The 19,842-nt window shown below is 48.5% G+C and overlaps 1 long non-coding RNA gene and 5 other non-coding genes across 6 annotated transcripts in view; 4 read left to right on the forward strand and 2 right to left on the reverse strand.

Annotated features, from left to right (window-relative positions):
• Positions 1 to 19,842, forward strand: part of LOC112588287 (uncharacterized) — an 88,875-nt gene that overhangs the window by 49,772 nt on the left and 19,261 nt on the right. The window lies entirely within an intron of this gene.
• On the forward strand, positions 159 to 230 carry TRNAA-UGC (transfer RNA alanine (anticodon UGC)). Its single transcript has one exon. It is a non-coding gene; the product is annotated as a tRNA-Ala (tRNA).
• On the forward strand, positions 8,918 to 8,997 carry TRNAL-UAG (transfer RNA leucine (anticodon UAG)). Its single transcript has one exon. It is a non-coding gene; the product is annotated as a tRNA-Leu (tRNA).
• TRNAQ-CUG (transfer RNA glutamine (anticodon UUG)) lies at positions 9,586 to 9,657 on the reverse strand. Its single transcript has one exon. It is a non-coding gene; the product is annotated as a tRNA-Gln (tRNA).
• On the forward strand, positions 9,984 to 10,055 carry TRNAA-UGC (transfer RNA alanine (anticodon UGC)). The gene has a single exon. It is a non-coding gene; the product is annotated as a tRNA-Ala (tRNA).
• On the reverse strand, positions 16,942 to 17,025 carry TRNAL-UAA (transfer RNA leucine (anticodon UAA)). Its single transcript has one exon. It is a non-coding gene; the product is annotated as a tRNA-Leu (tRNA).

Below are 19,842 nucleotides of genomic sequence, written 5' to 3' on the forward strand. Positions count from 1 at the left end.
CGATTGGTGTACGAGGAATTTTGATTCTGAGACACACATGTGTTTGTTTAAACAAATGTTTGGTCAAGTGTCTTTTTTGTAAACGTATAATTTGTTATAAACACACGCTCGTTTTATATAAAGTAGATGTGAAGCGAAAAAGAAGGTTCAGATATCAAGGGGATGTAGCTCAGTGGTAGAGCGTTCGCTTTGCATGTGAAAGGTCCCGGGTTCGATCCCCGGCATCTCCAATCTTTTGTCATTATATTTTTCACATCGATTTTACCTGAACGTTTTCATCGGGAGAATAATTTTTCTTTAAAAGCGTTATACATATATTATTTACGTTTATTATTTTTTTTAGAGAGCGATTTATTCAGCACTGCTGAATAAACGCCTCGAATGCAAATCAATGCAAGTAGAATTTATCAGATTTTTAAATTTTTACATTATGTACAAATTGTGCACGAAAATTATTCAAGTGACTCTAATTATAATATCAAGATACACATGCCATCAGATATATTCTCCTTGATTGTTGTGTTCGCACAATCTATTTGCTACATCCTCATTTACAAGCCGTCTTTTTCACTTGACATACTTTATAATATCAGATATTTATGGACAAAATTGTATTCCTATTATGTTTGAAATGTTTATGAATAATACAAGGAGGCTACAGCGTTCACATTATTTTTGCTGAAAACGCTCGTAAAAAATTCGTCACTATAAGCGACTTGCATCACGATAGCATCAATTACATAATAAATAATTGCGTGGAAGATATGGCGACTTCGAAATATACATTTCTCTCAGCTATCCTCGGTAGCCCGCGGTCAATCATAGGTCGACCTTTTTTTTTGGAAAGAAACCCTGCAACCGAGGTCCGTCACGAGATCTACCGACCGGCTGTTTTACGTTTCGCGAAGCCGGAAAATCGCTAAGTTCGCGGAGAGTTTGTTAAGGTTTCGGCGTTTAATTTCCCCACAATGCGCGCACGTCGGCCGTCGGTGAGTGTTATTTTTTTCTCTCGGCGCGAGCAGGCGCGCCTTGAGCAAATTGGAATTCGCGTTTCTACGTTTTCCACACACATGGAAAACGCAAGAACGAGGCGGGGGCGTCGCGCGAACCGCGCGCCGGACTGCCGGCGAGCAGAACGTGAAAATACTCGCGCTAGGCGTCGCTTTACTGCGAACAGAATTAACGTCCCGTAAGACGAACGCAAATGAGTAACGAGCGAGACTACGTGCGGCATTTATTTTCGCGAATACCTGCTCGCCCGCCTGCCTGCCTGCCTGCCTACATGCGAAAAGCTAAATGCCGCGAGCGGCGGATTTAATAACTCGAGCGGCTCGGTGTACCGCGATGAAAAGCCTTTTGTCTCGCAGGTACGTTCGAAAACGAGGCAAACAAGCGAGGGCGGGGTTGGTGGGGGGGACCGTAGGGGAAGCAGGTAGTAGAACGGATGTGGAAACGGTCGGAATATCGAGGCTGCGGAGTAAAAACGGGTAACTAAAAAAAGGAGGGAAAGTGGGAGGGAGGGAGGGAGGGAGGGAGCGATAGAGAGAGAGAAAAGAGAAAAAGGAAGGAGCTCGGGGAGGGTGAGTTCCAACGTCGATCGAGCGTGCGTAATTCGCCCCGAAGGGGTTGCAGGCTGCTTTCCCGACTGCGTCCGAGCCGGACGGTGCGCGATGCAACGAGCGGGATGCATTGCGAATAATAAAGGAAAGAAAGAAAGAAAGAAAGGAAGAAGGGAAGAGAAAGGGGGAAGAAATGTGCGTGCGATCGGCGAAGTCGCGTCGACTGCAGCGGAATAACGCGGTTCGGAGATCGCGCTCGCGTTCATAATCCACTCACTGCCTCGGCGGCTGCGTTCGGGGTTGGCAAGCTATGCACTTCTCGATGCATTTATATCGCTGATGCATTTATCGCTGATGCGCTCGGCGGAGGGAATCGCGTCGTCGGGCGTCTATTGTCACCGCTCGAGGTGGCGACCGATGCCAAGGGGTTATAGTCGGTTGGCCGAGGAGGGTGGTAGTACGGCGAAGGGAGGTACGCGCCATTCCTACGGCATTACGTCATACATCGATCGTCTCCGTGGGGATTCCCACGGAGTCAACTCGCCACTGGTAGCTTGTTATATCACATCGTTGCAGGTGAACGCGCCTCGCGATGTTTGCGGACATTTACCGGTTTGTTTGTCGTATATTCCGGAAGAAGAACGGAAATCACGGGGGATCGGCGGTTCCGCGGGGAGAACGTGTCCCCGAGGAAAAGTAACGACGGTGTTCGGCTACAGGGGGTCGTTTACAATGTGTCGGAATTCGACTCGCGTATAGCACGACTCGCTGATTGTCAATTTATTTGTCGGTTTATGAATTATTGCTCGTCGATGAGAACGCCATAAACGCGCCGGGAACGCGTCATTCCAACGCGCGGCAGATCAACGGCGCGTGTATAAAACGCAAGATGAAGAGGCAATTAAAAACTAACAACGTTATACACGATGCGTTTCGGTACAGCTGACGCTTGTCGTTTTACACTGCGTGCATGCACACGTGCGTGCCATAATATCGGCCCGATGGAAGTACCGTAAATGAGAATGATTTGATTGGATTTAACTTCCGGCGGACAATCAAAAAAGCAATTTCAACACGCGCCAGCGACGGCGGGGGTGGAATTTGCGCTCGACGAGCGAATTAAAAAAAAGGCGAGAGGGGGAGAGAAAAAGAGAAAGAGAGCGAGAGAGAGAGAGAGAGAAGGAAGCAATCGGTACGCGCCCGTTTCAGGGGTAATCGCCGTCGCGTGCCTAAAAATGAGACTGCCACGACTGATTAATCATCGGCAATCTCGCGCGAGAGGAACGGCGCGAAAGAACGTCGCCATTAGTGGCAAATGACGAAAACTCCGTCAACCGGGGTGTATCCGCGCTGTGTTCTGGATACACGTTATTTTTTCTCTCTCCTTCTCTCTCTCTGTCTTTATCTGTCGTCGCGTATACAAACGTACACGAGGAGAAGAGATACCGTTGCCCGCTCGCTCGTCCGCTCGCGCGCGCGCAGAGGGGTGAGTAATTTAATTGAAATTCCCCTCTGTGAAATTGTGGAAAAATCGAGTCATGCGATCGCCGGAGCCTGCGCGAAAATGGAATTACAGGAGGAAACGAGGTTTGCCCGATGATGCAGGTGAACGCCGGTTTCACGGGAGACGAATGGTGATCATAGTTGGGTGAGGCGGGGATTGAGGGAAGTAGGCAGGCCGGCAGGAGGAAGAGGGAAGGGGTAGAGTAGTAGAAAAAAGATACGAGGAAGTATTCGTCAGGTCGGCAAAGTTAGTCAGACCAAGAGCTTCGGGTGCAGACAAGTTTTTCGGTTTGGAATTTTCGCACAAATTGGTCTTACGAAATTATACCCAATTAAATTATTCTGCCGCGTCGCCAGAGCTATTTGCGATATGCGAGAGCTCTTTCCGCGGCTCGCGGCTCCGCTGAAAAATATCCTATTTTGCACACGCGGCACTCGCGTGTTTTCGGGAAGAGAGAGAGAGAGAGAGAGAGAGAGAGAGAGAGAGAGAGAGAGAGAGAGAGAGAGAGAGAGAGAGAGCCGGGAAAATGCCCGTGCATCCCGCACGCGCAATTTTTACTCGGCGAGAAATCGATCGATAATTCGGCACGGTAATCGAGTAGTCTTCCGGCCGCTGCGCTGCCTCGATGTCGCATCGCGCTGGAAAATATGCGCGCGTGTGCGCGCCGAACGAGCCCGAAATATGAGTGCCTAGAATTCCGCGGATAGCTCCATTCGTAATGAAATTGTTTTTAATTAAGCGACTCACGTGTATATATATACACACACACACACATATATAGGTATACAACGATATAGCCGCGACGTTGGCTCGCCAATGCGAGTTGAAAACTCCATTAACATTTCCATATCTTGGGAGCAGAAGCGGCGCGTTGTCGTCTTGCGCAATTAGAAGGACGAATATTTCATAACCGTGCCGGAGAGAAAGGGGGGGGGGAGGGGAGAGAGCAGAGAAAGAGAGGCAGGGAGACAAAGAAAGAAAGAACGATATTATCCGGGCCGTATGCCGAAATATTCCCCGAGATCGAAAGTCTTCATCTTCGTCGTTCGCGAATAATGTCGCGGCGAGAGGATTATATACGCACTTCTCGCGTGCGCGATACACATTTTTATTAATCTCCGCGGTATATACGCGCGCGGGCAAATATTCCTTGGCAAATGAAACTCGTTATAGGCGCCTCGGAAAGTTTTCCGCGCGGTATCCGCGCGCGGCCGTTTTTAATTAAACTTTCGTCCGCGCGGCGAAACAGCGACGGCGGCGGCCGGCGACTGTGCGCGCAATGTTCGTTAGTCGCCGCCGCCGCCGCCGCCGCCGCATAAACTTCGACGCGCGCGTCGAAAACTTGGTATATTTTCGCGTGCCGCGCGAAATTATTCATCGCGATATTTCGCGCGATCCCCCCTATTAAAAATGCACGGCGGGCGCGGCGAGCGAGGAAGCGACCGCGCGCTCTCCCGTCGCTCGTCCGTACGTTTTAGTATGCGCGCTTTAATTACGGGCCGTGGACGAAAAGCGACGAACGTAAACAGAAGCGATGTAATTCGATTCGGCCGGCACAAATATTTGCGGCCGTGTAACCCGCCGCTGCCGACGCCGTCGTGTTTCGGCGCGGCCGAGGCCACTGGGTTGCTCGCGACCGGAACCGTGTAACACCGCGTGTATACACGCGCGGCGCATCCGGAAGCGCCGCGGGTCAGTTACACGCGAAAACCCTCGAACATCGCGCACAGCCGTAAGCCGTAAGTACGGTATTGTGCAGTTACGCAAGGATCACGGCGTATAGGATCGGATTAATCCGTCGTTCGCGAACGGGAAATTCATCCCGCCGATCGTCAGGGGGTTCACCTCATGCTCGCGAGTTGTTATTAAATCACCTGCGAGAAGTTATTGTCAAATGGTCAGATTCGCGCAAACGACTCGTACGGATCGTGTTCGGCGCACTCGTCTTGCAATTGATGAGGTCTAGTTGCTGTCGAATATTAAAATTAAGCATCTCGACGTATCTCGCGACTACCTCGGACGGCTGAGCCGCGATCTGCCCGAGAAGAGCAAGGTTTCTGAACACATCGAATTTTGAACGCTCGAAGCGCGTTTTACGGTAATTCGCACAAACGTACAGAGCAGCGCAGTAATGTACGTTACGCCGTACGTTACGCCGATCCCCGGATGTAATCGCGATACATCGGTCGCAAACTGCATTCGCGTGCGTGATATGGTCTCTCGTAGTATTATCGGTAACGACGCGCGGCCCTGCCGCTCCACGGGCGTGCGTGCATGTTGAGTCGGGCGCACGCAATTGCGGCAAGGATGATTCGCGCGCACTCGAGCGCATTCCGGAATCGTAGGTCAGTTAGAGGAGAAAATATTGACTGATCGCGCGTAATGGCGCGTCCGATATTAACAATAGAACCATCCGCGTGGGATCCGCTATCTCCTCTTGGGCATCACCGGTGTGTGTATGTGTGTGTGTGTGCGTGCGTGCGTGCGTGCGTGCGTGCGTGCGTGCGTGCGTGCGTGTATACATGCACTGCTGTGTAACACGAGGTAAACATGATGGCGCGCGGATATTAAAACGAGCGCGCGTTTCCTGGCTCGCATCAATTGTCATTAAACGACATGATTATTGCGCGTGTTGACGATTATTGCTGCGATAGACCATTACTGGAATATCCGCGCGAGCCGCGACCCCATAATGATCGATGGCAGATATATATTCATCGGGTATTTCGCTAATGGCGCACTGTGCGCCAGCCTAGAGCGGCGAGCAGTCTCGCGAAAATTGCGACGTTTCGTTAACGAGGCGTTTTCGAGGACCTCGTTTGTTAGCCGCGCTCGAGAAGTCGCGGCCTCGTTTCCGTGCGAAATGTTGCGTGCGACAGGCAGCCGCGATGGACGGAAGATATTTTAGTGTAGCTGATTAATTTTCATTATAGTCGATTAATTGGAGACGGGGGGTTTATTTACATTGGCTTCGATCGTCAGGAAAATTTATAGAATTATTTGCCGGGAAACACGCGCCGTGGTAGATTGTATCTGTCGCACTCACGTGTTTCAGTTGTGCTGATTCGCGCTGAAGTGGCTCGTTTCATAATGAGAGAGCCGAGCGTTTGCAAAATGTTTAAAGCGCGGCGTTTGAAGTACCGGTGTAAAGCAAAAAAGACTGTCTGTACAAGTCAGATACATACAAGCCGTGACTTGCATTTTTCATCTTTACAATAAAAAACAAAAACCGTTACAACCTCGCGGCTTTCAGGCTCGCCCTAGCGCGCTAAAAGGGGAAGGAAAGTAGAAAATCGAAACGGCTACCTGTTGATCGTGTAATTGTAGCCATTTGACCAATTAACGGCGCGGATGGCCGGAGCATCGCGCGTCCCTGTATGCTCTTCGCAAAGAGTGTGAAGACTCTGCTTGTCGCTCGAACGATGAAAGGCCGTCGTGTCTCTCTCTCTCTCTCTCTCTCTCCTCTCTCTCTCTCTCTCTCCTCTCTCTCTCTCTCTCCCTCTCTTTCTCTCTCCTCTCTCGTGCGACTCGCTTTCATAATGTCGCCGGTGTGTATCATGTCCGTTACGATACGTCGAGAGGCCGGCAGAGAGAAGAGTAGCTGTTTAGCATCGCGTTTAGCAGAATCACGCCGCCACTTCGGCTCGATACTCGTGGCTGTCGTCGGCGGATGATCGATCGTACCGCGTCCGCGCGGATGATCCTGATGACTTGCATCCACTGAATTACGCGCGCATGTTGCATATCATATAGAAAATCCCCCATGAACGCGTATCATAGAAAGCGAGAGAGAGAGAGAGAGAGAGAGAGAGAGAGAGAGAGAGAGAGAGAGAGAGAGAGAGGGAGGGAGGGGTGGGAGAGACAGTGACAGCAAGAGAGAGGTATGAAAAGGGGCGTACGCGCCATCGATCCTTACGATATAAACCGCTGGAAGCCAATCGAGGATGATAAATCTATTTTATTTTCGGCGAATCATGTAGCCTCTCTCTGTCTCTCGGGAGGGTAACGAAGATTATTAGTAAGTGCAGGTGCAGAGCTTATGGATGTTATGAGCTCCACCGAGCGGCTCTCGTAAAACAATAATGGGCCGTTCGGTTGACGCCGAGTGATAAATGCTTTTATCTCGCCTCGGGAAAAATACGCGCGCGTATTATATTTGCATCGGGCTCCGTTATCAGCAAGAAAGCTACTCGAAGTATCAGAAAATAGAGATACGAAGAAATTGAAATCACAAGATTTCATACCGTGAAATTGTTCGAACCGCCTTTTTGTACTCACGTCGCGAAAATGATTTCTCGAGAGAACTCCCATAATAGGACGTGTGAGAGATTACAGACATTTAACGATTTTCGCTTAGACCGCCTCGACGCGACATTCCTGTCGGAATTAAGAGTTCCTCGGAGCAAGACACTGCACGTGATGCGATTGATAATCGAGATATAATAGATTGGATAAGGGTCGCGCTCGTAAAGCACGAATGCGCGGAATGTACAATAGCTAAAAAGAGAGGAATTTATCTTCTTCCATTTTTCGACGGCGCGTCGTATCTCTCTCGACGGTAACGAGGCTGGGGAAGGGACTTCCCACTTTCAAGAGCGATTTCGGCTTATCAGTCGGGCTTATCTGCCGCACGAATATTCACGCAAATTTATCGATCTGTCTACAGCCGTTTCGACATAACCGACGCTTCGGCTTTCACTCGGGCGTCAGTTTTATGCGCCTCCCTTGGGAACGCGATAAGGAGCAAGGAAAAAAAAAAGAGAAGAAGCCACCGGCACGTTATGAGCATGAATTTTTATATTGAGATCTTATCGCGCGACGCTACCAGGAAGGGAAAATAAAGGAGATCTCGCGGTCGTAATGACGTTCGCTACTGCAACGCGCGGTTGAGCGCGATGGCCAATTTATTCGCGCCTCTCGTCCCTTTCAATCTTACCTTTTCTCCCTCGCTCTGTAGGACTCTCCGATCCAATTCCGGTTGATTCAACTCGCGGGAGGATTTCTAGATTGGTACGGGGACTTACGTTCTCCGCATTATAATTAGGACATTAGGAATACTTTATTTAATTCTCGATATGCCTCATCTAAATCCATCGGACTCAATGTTAGTCTCTGAGTTTCTTTTCCAGCATAGTTCTAACTATTTAGAAGGATCGTTTATAATGTTTCGTGAATCTTATTCTCACAAGTCTCCCGAAGAGAGCAAGAAGAGAAAATTTACTTATCTCTTTCTTGAATAGCGTAAATGCATAAATCATTTACCTATGGCCAATCAAGTCGCGCGCTATTTATAAACAGACTCGATTGATCGCTGTTTAATTCATCGTCATCGCGCGTGAGGAGACACGTAACCGAGCGATATCTTAATTATGTATACGTGCGCACAATTATATATACACGCGACTCCGAGACTACGAGAATAGATACCACTTGGCAACGCAACGTTAGATACGCTTGCAATGTGTGACGTAATCAAGGCCAGGACGATGACACGTGTTAAGAGAATACGAAATAGCATGTCAAAGATACACGACCGACGTTTTGCGAGCTATTTGCGTTGATACATATACAGCTATCCATTTCGCTTAATATTCGTGATGTTGTTGCTGAATGCGAGCAACATCGAAACGGTTGTTCATATGAAAGAATTATATGTTGCATGAACATGCAATCATACATTGTCGATTCAAGTTATATTTTTTATGTATAAATCTTGACCTTCGATCGTGTTTGCAATGATTGTTGGGGTTCCTGTGTTTTTTTTTAATTCCATTTTGATCACACAATGTTAGTACAATATACTGACATGTATGCAACGAGGTTATGTATGCAGTTTAGCGACTATCTAGCCGAAGGCAGCGTGGCCGAGCGGTCTAAGGCGCTGGTTTTAGGCACCAGTCCGTAAGGGCGTGGGTTCGAATCCCACCGCTGTCAAATAAATTTTTTTTTTATTTCCTTTCGATAACATTCAGAGAGACTCGTATCGTAACCCCGTGACCTATTTAATTGCCGAAGTTACGCAAATGCAGCGATACAATGTACGCTGAATAACACAATTTACCGTGTCGGGCGATTATTTTGCGACTTGTCATAGCGACTTATTCTTTAAGTTCACATTGTTATTTTCAATAAAACTGATACATCGCGCGACACAAAGATACACGCGGAAATAACGGTAATTACAGGAGGAAATTATCTTTGCAACGTAAATTTGCCTCAACCTGGACATTATCGGTCTTCGATTATTTTTCGTGATAACGAAGGCATGCGGCGACAGTCGCGCAGAAGACATTACAACAGTTTATATAGAGATAAGTATATGTATAGGTGTAATCGATATTTATAGCAGTCGGTAACGAAGCACACAAGCTCGTGTTAATTATACGGCCGCGTCGTAGATTTTTAGATATGATGATTAAGTCATTTTCTTTCTTCGAGACACTAGTTTCTTCTCGTGACAAAAAAAACGACTACATTAACAGTAGTATACGTGAATTAACAAAAAAGCAGAGGCAAAAGTTTAGGTCCCACCGAGATTTGAACTCGGATCGCTGGATTCAGAGTCCAGAGTGCTAACCATTACACCATGGGACCTTGGCAATCTAATGCAATTCATACGAGTAAAGAGGTTCGAAGGTCACGCAGTTAAAATCAATTTTTAACGTAATCGTGTTGTATCTGACGCGAATATCTCGCGAGTACAATGATATTTAGCCTTTCACGTTCGCGGGAAGTGTCGGTGTGCTTTGTTCGTCAGCTTTTACTCGGCGATATATCACTAGTGCGATTTATCACTACCGTTAGCTTTTGTTCGCGATAATTTTTTTATCAATCATTTTTGTATTAAAAATCAATATTTGCAATATAAACTGTAGAAGAGCGGTTGCTGCTCTTGTGTTAGTCGAAGTGGATCAAAAAACGGGGATGTAGCTCAGTGGTAGAGCGTTCGCTTTGCATGTGAAAGGTCCCGGGTTCGATCCCCGGCATCTCCAATATTTTGCTTGCAAACGCTCGTACTTTTCTTTTCTATTCACTCTCTACAGAAATCTAACGTCGCACTACTCAATGTGCAATGTTATTTTTTTCATTAAAACTGCACGATTTTACACGCGAATAAAAATAGAATTTTTCCGAGGAAATTACGCGTCGTCGAATTTTCTCTTTTATTTGTATACAGATCAAGATTTGGGCTATATCCCCGTTTGTTATATTAGTAGTTTTGACATTCGCGATTTGAAACTTGCTGCAAGTATGTTGCAGCAAAACTCGCGGGAATAACAATCGACAGATCGAACATCGTCTCTTGTTGAGGAAAAATCGACTTCATTGTCTCCTTCCTCCAATATTACATATTGTTCACGCAGCTTGCGCGAAATTCGCTGCTAGCGGTCTCATGGACGCACGATCGATCGCGTCGCCGTGTGGTCGAGTCGCGCGTCCTCGTGGCCCGCGCGCCACAACGGAGGGAAAAAAATCGCGCGTATTTAGAATGTCAAGCGACGGCCATGGCCGTATGTAAAGTGCGACGGGGGAGACGATGGCATGCAAATGAGGCCGCGCAAAGAGATTGAATGGTAATAGTCTTCGATTCGTCATATGCAAAAGTTCCGTGTGTACCTCCGCGAGCGCGTAGTGTGGAGAGCCGGGCCCCTCTTCTTGTCGACGCGCGCGAGACGCGCTGAGAGATGCTATCATTTGAATTGCCGTCGTCATCATACGGGTAGATACGTTATGCCTATCTCCATCGAATATACCCGGGAATAATCGTGCGAAATATACTGCGCGACAGGATCTCCTTTTTTTCTCCTCCCTCTTTCACCCCGCGGGGTGAGCGCCGCAGCGCGGCGCGGCGCGCCGCACCGGGCCGCATGGCACGTGGGAATTAATCATCGCTGGAAAAACGACGCAATAAGGCAGAACGGCGGTCTGTGTGACTCGCTCGCTCTATCGTGCGAGCGTGCGATCGAGCGATGAGTCGTCCCGTGGCAAGAAACGCCGCTGGATAACGGCCTTGATTGATCGTAAGAGTACGTGACAGCCCGCGGTCTGCCGATGGTAACGTGGCTTGCCGAGTACAAGTTCTGGTTCCACGTAAGAAAGCCGGCAAATTCCGTCGAAGCGGGGAGGCCGAGGTGTAACGCGTGCGACAGTGAGCTTTTATTCCAACGTTCACAAAGAGCTGTTTTTTTTTTTTTCTTAACGCAGCGCGTGTCTCAAATTTGCACAGACTAGGAACAAAACCCGCTAATCCCCTAACGACGTCGGACCTCGCGAAACCCCTCCTCCTCCCCCCCGGGTGAAACGGAGGGTGCGCCTCGCAAAATCTGATATGTATGCGCGATATCAGAGATTCGACGAGATCTAATAGAGTCGCCTTAAACCTGCGGTATTCCAAGTATTCTCGCCGAAGGGGAAAATAAGAGAGAGAGAGCGCGAGAGGAAGAGAGTCCAACACGCGGTCCCCTGTCACTGAACCGTTATAATATCCTCCTGTCCAGCAATCCCGCGTATCTATTTTGTTCCCGAGGAAGAGCGTAACTATGTGAAAACAACATAAAAGAATCTCGTCGCATAGATATCGAGTTTTGACCCACGACTGGGGTCAGCACTGGAGCGTGTGACCATTTTGTCACCCTCGCCGAAAATTTTATTTACGAATATCCTTTCGCGTGTCGTACGCCGATGGGCGGGCGGGCGCGACGCGGAAAAGAGAAAGAGTAAGGAAGAGAAAGAGCTCGCTGTCCGAATGTGTAACGCGGACATAAAAGTGCCAGCAACCCCCTGGCGGTCCGCGGATTTCTTCGCCGGGTTACAAGCGACGAAACTTCCGGCTGAATTTAAATGTCCAATTGTCAGCGGCGCTCGCGTCTCCGAGCCCTTCGATCAGCGTTTCACGGGCAATCGACGCTGCAGAAGAATAACTTGTACCGCGACTTTTTTTTCTTTTCTTCCCGTCCGTCCGTGGAATACGCCATGACGTCATGGGTGAATTTTTATCGCGCGAGAATTTTCCCCGACGGTTCCTCTTGCGACCGGCGTCGAGTGCTGGGCACTTTTGGGATCTTTTCGCAAGAGGGAGTGATCGTGTCGAGCAAACTCACTTTTTCCGTAAAAAAAGGGAAGAAAAAAAACTCCTATGGAGATACATTTTAATTTTCGTGGGATGCGCAAACTCGCGATTTCCACCTCGGTCGTATTACGCGAGATGAAGTGGCTGTGCGACTAATTTCTGCGAATTAATTCGTCGCGAATGCCACGTCTGCTACGGAGAATCAACGACGGATCGTAGTGCGCGAGACGAGGCGACCTCGCGGGAAAAGTACGCGGAACAAAAGACCGCGGCGAATGTTCGATGGCACGAAGTGTGCGGCGGAAAGACGGGGCGCGATGAATGAAGATATCCGCGGAGCGAAAATCCATCCAGATAGAGGAGATCACGCCTGTCTCCTCGTTCCAGGCACAATAATGCTCCTGGCAGACGCTTTCTGTATTTTTCTCGGCTGTCTTCGTTTTTTTTCCTTTTTTCCTTCGTCGGCCGCGCTTCCTAGAGACGCGCCCGTCGTCGCAGCTGCCGCCGCCGCCGCCGCTGCCACTGCCGTCGTCGTCGTCGTCGTCGTTGTTGTCGGTGGGGGGGACGCTTGAAATATTTAGCCGGCTAATTTTCGCGAGGATTTTTAAGCCGACGGCAGAAAGTGAGAATTGAAAAGAAACGCGACGAAGGAGGCGGCGGTGAGGCGGGGGAGGCGACTGAGCGAAATGTCCTCCAGACTGAAATAATAATGAGAGGCGCCAGCGCCTTTAATCACGATATTAAACATTTACGATCGCCACGGTGTCCTGCCAACGCCAAGACCGCTCGACTCCTCTCCTCTTCGCCCGACCCCGATCTCCGATCTGCTTTCCCCTTGTACAAAGCGACTTTCGCTGTAGCCCTCTCACGTCCCTTGTGTTTGCGTCTACGTAGTCGCTGATAACCTTACAGGATGATCCACCTCCTCGCCTGGGGATATTCCTGCGAACGCGTGACTTTCGTCTGCAACGCGTTCTGAGCTTGTCGCGGGGAGTATTGTAAACACACGGAAGTTGCTGAAGTTTGCTAAACGCGTGCGCGCGATGGCGGTTATCCACCGCAGAGAAAAATATTTGGTTGAATGAAGCAATTTTCTAGTGAAATGTGGACGATTCAGAAATTCCGATTGACAATCGGAAACTCGGAATTCTATTGAAGTTGAGCAAAAATCTTGATAATTCAGGTTGAATGCCGTTCAACCGGGATTTCTGTATCGTTCATTGTTCACCAGAAAATTTTTCCATTCAGTCAAACATTTTTTCTCTCTTTTTCTCTCTCCCCGTGCCGCGCGATGAAAATGAAAATTATCGAACGGCACCACCACATGGCTGTGCTCGCCACGTTCAATAGGAGTGCGCGAAATGCGGAGATAATCGGGCATTCGAGTATTATTTTAGAGTGCGTTTTTATTTCTCCTTCTCTCTCTCTCTCTCTCTCTCTCTCTCTCTCTCTCTCTCTCTCTCTATCTATCTATCTCTCTCCGCGGGCAAGGAGAAAAGATAGTTGAATGCGTCGAGCGAATAAACCCCGAGAAGACAAATCTACGGCAATACCAGTGGATAGATCCGTGCTCGAGATTATTGCAGCGAACAGAGGGGTAGAATATAACTGGCGATAGAATGGGCAGTTCGGGCGAAAGGACCGTGGACATTGGCGAAAAAGTCCATTTTTCTTGGCCGACGTTGCTATCGCCAGATTATGTCCCGCGCAGCTATATTGATGACAGTGGCAAAGCCGCCGAACCGACCAGCCGGCTCAATCTAGTTCACGGTTTGTTTTGCTTTCGCACAATTTGTCATCCATTGTCTGAGCGCACGTACAGCCGACCCGTGCCGACCGCGCCTCCGATCGTTATTTATGGTTTCGAAGACGCTTGATTAATTTTTGCGTCTCGTTCTCTTAATGCCTGAAAATTGCTGGCTCGCTTTCAAACGCTCGGTACTGAATGAAAAAGAACGAGAGAGAACAGAGAGAGAAAGACAGAGAGAGGGGGGGGAGAAGAAAGAAAGAAAGAGAGAGGGGGGGAGAAGAGAGAGGGAGAGAGAGAGAGAAGGGGAGAGTGAGCGAAGGAGGAGAAGGCGGAAAGCGGGAGATCCTTGCAATTAACGCGAAATAATTCTCGACGAACGTACAAACGACGCGATTAAATATGAATATCGAGCTCGCGATAAAATTGCGTTCTCAAGCCGCGATTTGAGGTGACGGTGATGCAGGGTGACGGTCCGACCGAACAGAGAATAATTTAATATTCCTTATTCCGGTAATACGATTTTTCACGGTACGTCGGGCGCGCGCGACGCCCGAGCATTGCAAATACGATTTCTCCTGTCGCAATCGCGAGGGACGAGGATCGAGGCAGGCATTTTTCTCGCGTCCAACTCCGAATTTTCTTTTTATTTTCATGCTTCGCTCCCCACAAATCGAATCGCGACGGGGGGCGCGGAGGAGGAGGTGCACGAACGGCGATGAGAATACTTGATACCTGTTATTTCACGGACACGCGAATACACGCAGCGAGAGCGGGCGTCGGTAGAACGATATTTGAACTTCGCGCATTCGCAATTAAGCGTTTATTGATCTTCACGCACGATCGCACATCGCGAATTTTGGTTCTCGGTTAATAATTTCCTCGAAGAATCACCGAAATATCGAGTATCTCAAGAAAGGAAAAAGAGAGATGTCCAATTTTTAAAAGGCACACAGGTATCCTCACAAGAATTGCAGAAAGGGACGAAACCTTTTTTCACCTATCTGGTTCTTCGGTCTTTCTTTCCCTTTTCCGATACCTCGATCTCGATATCCGACCGCAACATCGTCAGCAACAACGGTCCTGAACCCCGCAGGGAGTTCTCGCAGGCTGCATTGTGTAACCTGCGCGCAAGGATTGCCTGAAATACGTCCGCCCGATCCTTTCTTTCTCTCTTTCTCTCTCTCTCTCTCTCTCTCTCTCTGCTTTTTCGGTACGAAACGCTTCTCGCGTTCACCCTCGAGCGAAGTCGGGAAGTTCGCGGGGTAGTAACGTGAGAATGACAACAGATGCGGCGGAATGAAATTACATTGTGTCGCTGCATCATGTCGGCGTGTTGTGCTTTTTTAGCGAAATTGTTGTGACAAGCATTTCAATGCGCGACTTGTGCCTTCGCTTGCTCTCTTTCTCCGTCTCTCCTCTCTCTATCTACCTTACTTTCGAAAACTCCCCTTCGTTCTCGATTGCCATAGGGTGGACACTTTTACGGTGTCGAGTCCCGGTCTTTTGGGAAAAGGGTCCGCGCGCCGCCTGCCGTTCGGCTAATCCCATTTAATCGGCCGCTTTTCCTTCCCAATACGCCGATTAGACTAAAACTAACGTTCGGTTCCGAAGAGAACCGCTCGGGTAGCATCGGAGATTTGGCATTTCTAAAGCGAGACGTTAACATTTCCCTCGAAGCTGCGATTGTCAGCTCGTCGTATTATATTTTTCCATGCCAGATTGATATAATATAATTAATACTTGGTGCAACTTAGTTATTAGTATTCTTTAATTGTACGCAATATCAATTTGTTATTTATTAATTATTCAAAGCCGAGGGAAAATGATCCTGTTAAAGCAATACATTTGTCACAGCCGTAGCTTTATATCAATGTCTAGAAAGGAACTTGAGTGATTAGAAAATACTGCTAACTATTTTTGTACCGAATGTTAAGGCTATCGTGCCTTGGTCTGTACATGCGTAAAAAATTTCAATTTCGCGCGATTCTTCATTATCGATACACTCAATTTAACTATAATTTCAATTATAACGCGTACTCGCTAGGCGTGACTGTGAGGTACTTTGTTATCCTGGTAAACACGTCCTGGCATACATAGTCTCAAACTTGTCTCGATGTCGCGCTATCAGCTCCGTCGCGAGATTAGCAAGCCGTAGCTACAGCCACATGGAGAGATCGCGCCGGTTTATCTCGCGTTCCCTAATTGTCTATGACTATTCATCAAGTCATTTATACTCGACGCAATTATCACCCCCATCAGTCCCGAGACCCGAGTCATTTCGAATCCGACTACGTCGAAAGCTCCCGTCATTTATCTCCTCGTGGAAATGTCTCGGGATTGCGCCACGCCCCTTTCCTGGCATAATTAATGACAAATTACAAGTCGAAACGCAACGATATTATTTTTAGCATTCCAAATGCTAAGATGGAATTGAACGCTTTCTTAATGATTTTACACAGCCACTCGTCAACTGTAATTATCTATATGCACTCCAGACGAAGTTTAGGGACCATCCTCAAGTCCATAAATGGTAAACTAACTTGATGCTGCAAATGTGACTGTTTAATGATATCTTCTTTATAATGATATGCTCACCAAACTTTACTTGATTATTTTATATTTGCTTATCTATATTATTATCTATAGTTTTATTAACAGTTGAGTAAGTTACGCAATTGACACATTATTAATTAAAATTAAGAGAACATAATTATATGTACTTAAAAATTTAAATGTACAAAATATTCAGATAATTGGGTATTAAGTAATTCTTGGACAAGCGTGTTGTTAAGTTTCTTCCACATAGAGAAGCGGCAATAAACATTTGTAGCATCAAGATAGGATATCAATTTCTGCAGTGTTACATTTCGAGATTTTTCATTGGCATCATGACTTTACATTTGATAGAATTTGCAAGACTAATGTAGAACCAAAATTTTAACTCGAACATAGATACAAATAATCGGGAAATAGTCGTGAAAAATTAAAATTAGCTAAACAAAGAGCATGCTTTTTCACTATTTTTGTTAAAAAAAATACGAGTTTTAGAAAAAAAATTTGCTAAGTGTGGGGTTCGAACCCACGCTCCCAGATGGGAACCAGATCTTAAGTCTGGCGCCTTAGACCGCTCGGCCAACCTAGCTTCTGTGAGTGGCTGTTCGTAATGTTGTTAGATGAAGGATCAGGACATTAAACGATTCTCGAAACGTAAAGCGGTGTTCACAATATTTATTTTGCTTGAAAGAAACAAGTTTCCGCAAACTTAATTCAGCACACAAGCTTATTTCAGTTATTTAGTATCTTGTCGATCTTATATCGTTCCTTGTGAGATACATTCAGTATTTAGCATTTAGTGCGAGAGAATATCTATGGAAAAGTTGAAATTATCAATAAACGGTACTTTCGGTATTACAACAACACTTGGTGGCCGATAAGTTTCCAGCGGTTTATTCCGCGCTGTTGATCCGCCTGCCGCAATTTTTCGCCGCGCGTTATTCTTTATCCTTGGTAAACGCGTAATATCCGGACGATGTTCCGAGAGAAAACAGAGAATAGCCGTGTACACTTGCAAATGCACACGACTCTCGGAGCGAGCGCGGCACGGTAATTTGCTCAGGACCGCTAATGCGCTGTGCTCTGTCTTTGCGTTGCCGCAGAAGAAAAAGTCACGGAAGTTGTGAAGCACGACGCGCTATTTGAATAATACCGTCATTACTCAGCCCGCTTGTTCCACGGTGTGACTAACGATGAGTCGGGATAGTGGTGGGGCTCTCGTACTCGTGAAATTCGATCGTAATCGGGCTAATTCGCGACTCTCGGAGGAGGAATGATCGGCGCGCGCCTGTCGGACCGCCTTTTTTCCCCTCAAGTCCTCAACATTACACCCCGCGTTTCCCACATTGATCGACGCATCGCGAGTCGCCGGTCCGATGCATAATTTAGCAGCGGGCAAAAGCGGCTGGTAGTAACCGGTGCGCGCGACCGAGTCCCGAAATTTCCAAGGACGCGGCGATAATCTCGCCGACATCGCCACCCGCGCGCTCTCTCGACACGCGCGCGAGTCCGACGACCTGTTTCCAATTAATCAGCTCAGCGCTTAGACTTCGCAGATTATGCACGCTCCTCGCTGTCGCGCGATTCGCAGGCGGGCGTTCCGTTCTTCCGCAACGGCGGCGCACCTGTGCGCACGATAAGTCGTTGGCCGGAGGTGTGCTCAGGTAGCGGTCGCGTTCGCGATAAAGCCGAATCGCGCGATGCACCGCGACGTAATAGGAATGAGAAACGGAGAAAAAACGAGGAGGACGAGGAGGAAAACGACGAGACGAAAGAGCGGCGCCGGGAGGTATATCGCGCCGCGCGCAGTAGGTGCACCCTCGTGAGGCATAGTTGATGTTGTTGATGTTGGGATCGCGTGCCGCGGCGAATGTCGTACCAGTCTGCACCTATCCCGTTGTTAAGGCGTCTGTGTTTCCCCTGTGGCGCCCCCGCCACCCCCTGGCAGCCCCGGTTCGCTCTGCCTCTCGCGTCCGCCGACCCCCCGCGGCCGTGTCATTAGCGTAATCATTCTCCGTCACTTGGACGATTCCTCGAGAGCGCCGGTGCCTCGGACCACTTCATGCTTAAATCGTCCTGGAGTTCGCTTCCACTTCCGACGGCGCGCGCGCGCGCTTTGGGGCTTCCTGATTGTACCACCGCGGGGAATCGTGTAACGCTCGCCGATAATGACTCGTCCGGCGAGCCAGACGCGCGTTCGCGAGGTGAAGATATTTGCTTCTTCTTTCCCCGTTTCTTTCCCGTCTTCCCTCCCCGAGAAAATCGCGTGTGTAAGGAGACGTTGTTAAGAAGAACGGTCTCTCTCTCTCTCTCTCTCTCTCTTAATCGCCATTCACGCGAGAACGTACGCTCATGAATTGCGCGCGCGCGCACGCGTTTCGTCCGTTTCTTCTTCTTTTCTCCCTCGTTTTTCTTTGCTTTCGTTTCTCTTTTCTTTCGTTTTTTCCTTGCTTCGCGGCAGTTTGTCTCGCGCTGAACGGGAGAATCGTACGAGAAGGATTCGACGCGCGCATTTGTCACCGGGCTTCGTCGGAAGCGCGCACGCTGTGATTCGGCCGACGCGGCGGAAAAATAATTAGAAGAAACAGACGTTTCTCTCTCCGCGGCTCTGTACACGTGTGCTGCCTTCACGAGTGCTAGGCGCAGCTGTTAACTGCGCTTTGGCTTTCTTCATTTGGGGGCCGTCATATGCCAAACTTTATCTCTCTTTTGAAGACGGAAAGGCGGAGCCGGGTGACGTGACGAGAGCGATTTATCTCGAAATTAGTCGGCTACAAATAACCGCGTTGCATTTGACTTTCGATATCCACGCGATACCACTAGCGACGACGATTTTCGCGTCTCGCGGGGGGACGGAATAACCTCCTCTTATTTTCATCCGCTTCGCGACGTCTGCAAAGCCCATCGCAGTCGGGAGGGCAGTCTGGGGGGTGAGACAAGGCGGACAATACTTTGATGTGTTTCCTCGTTAGCTGCAGCATTTCCATGTACGCGCGTTTTCGTGGAAACAGGAGCGTTATTGAGCGGCTGGAAAAATGTGCATTCCGTGCCGCGGTCGCGCCGGGAGCGTGTCAGTAATTGATAGATAATATATTGGCGAGAAATAATCGCAGGAAAGCACGAATGTGTGCCGCGGACATGAACGAAGGGCTTTGTGCGGCGTGATTGGTCGGGCAATTTGTTTGCAGACGCTGATTGTGTCTATCGACGACTCTGATTTGTGTAATCGCCTTCGACCCGGACCTGGGTTATCGCACTCACGGAACAGTTTGCTCCTTGTGTGTGATTTTTATCCAAGCGTGCTCCAAGTTTTCACCTTATCGCCACGCGTAAACACCGCGCGACCAATGCGCGCCTTTAACGCGGCAACGCGTACGCAACGCTCTTACGCAATCCCTCGTTCGGC

Source organism: Harpegnathos saltator, unplaced genomic scaffold (genome assembly GCF_003227715.2).
Source record: "Harpegnathos saltator strain DR-91 unplaced genomic scaffold, Hsal_v8.6 scaffold184, whole genome shotgun sequence".
Classification (NCBI taxonomy): Eukaryota; Metazoa; Arthropoda; class Insecta; order Hymenoptera; family Formicidae; genus Harpegnathos; species Harpegnathos saltator.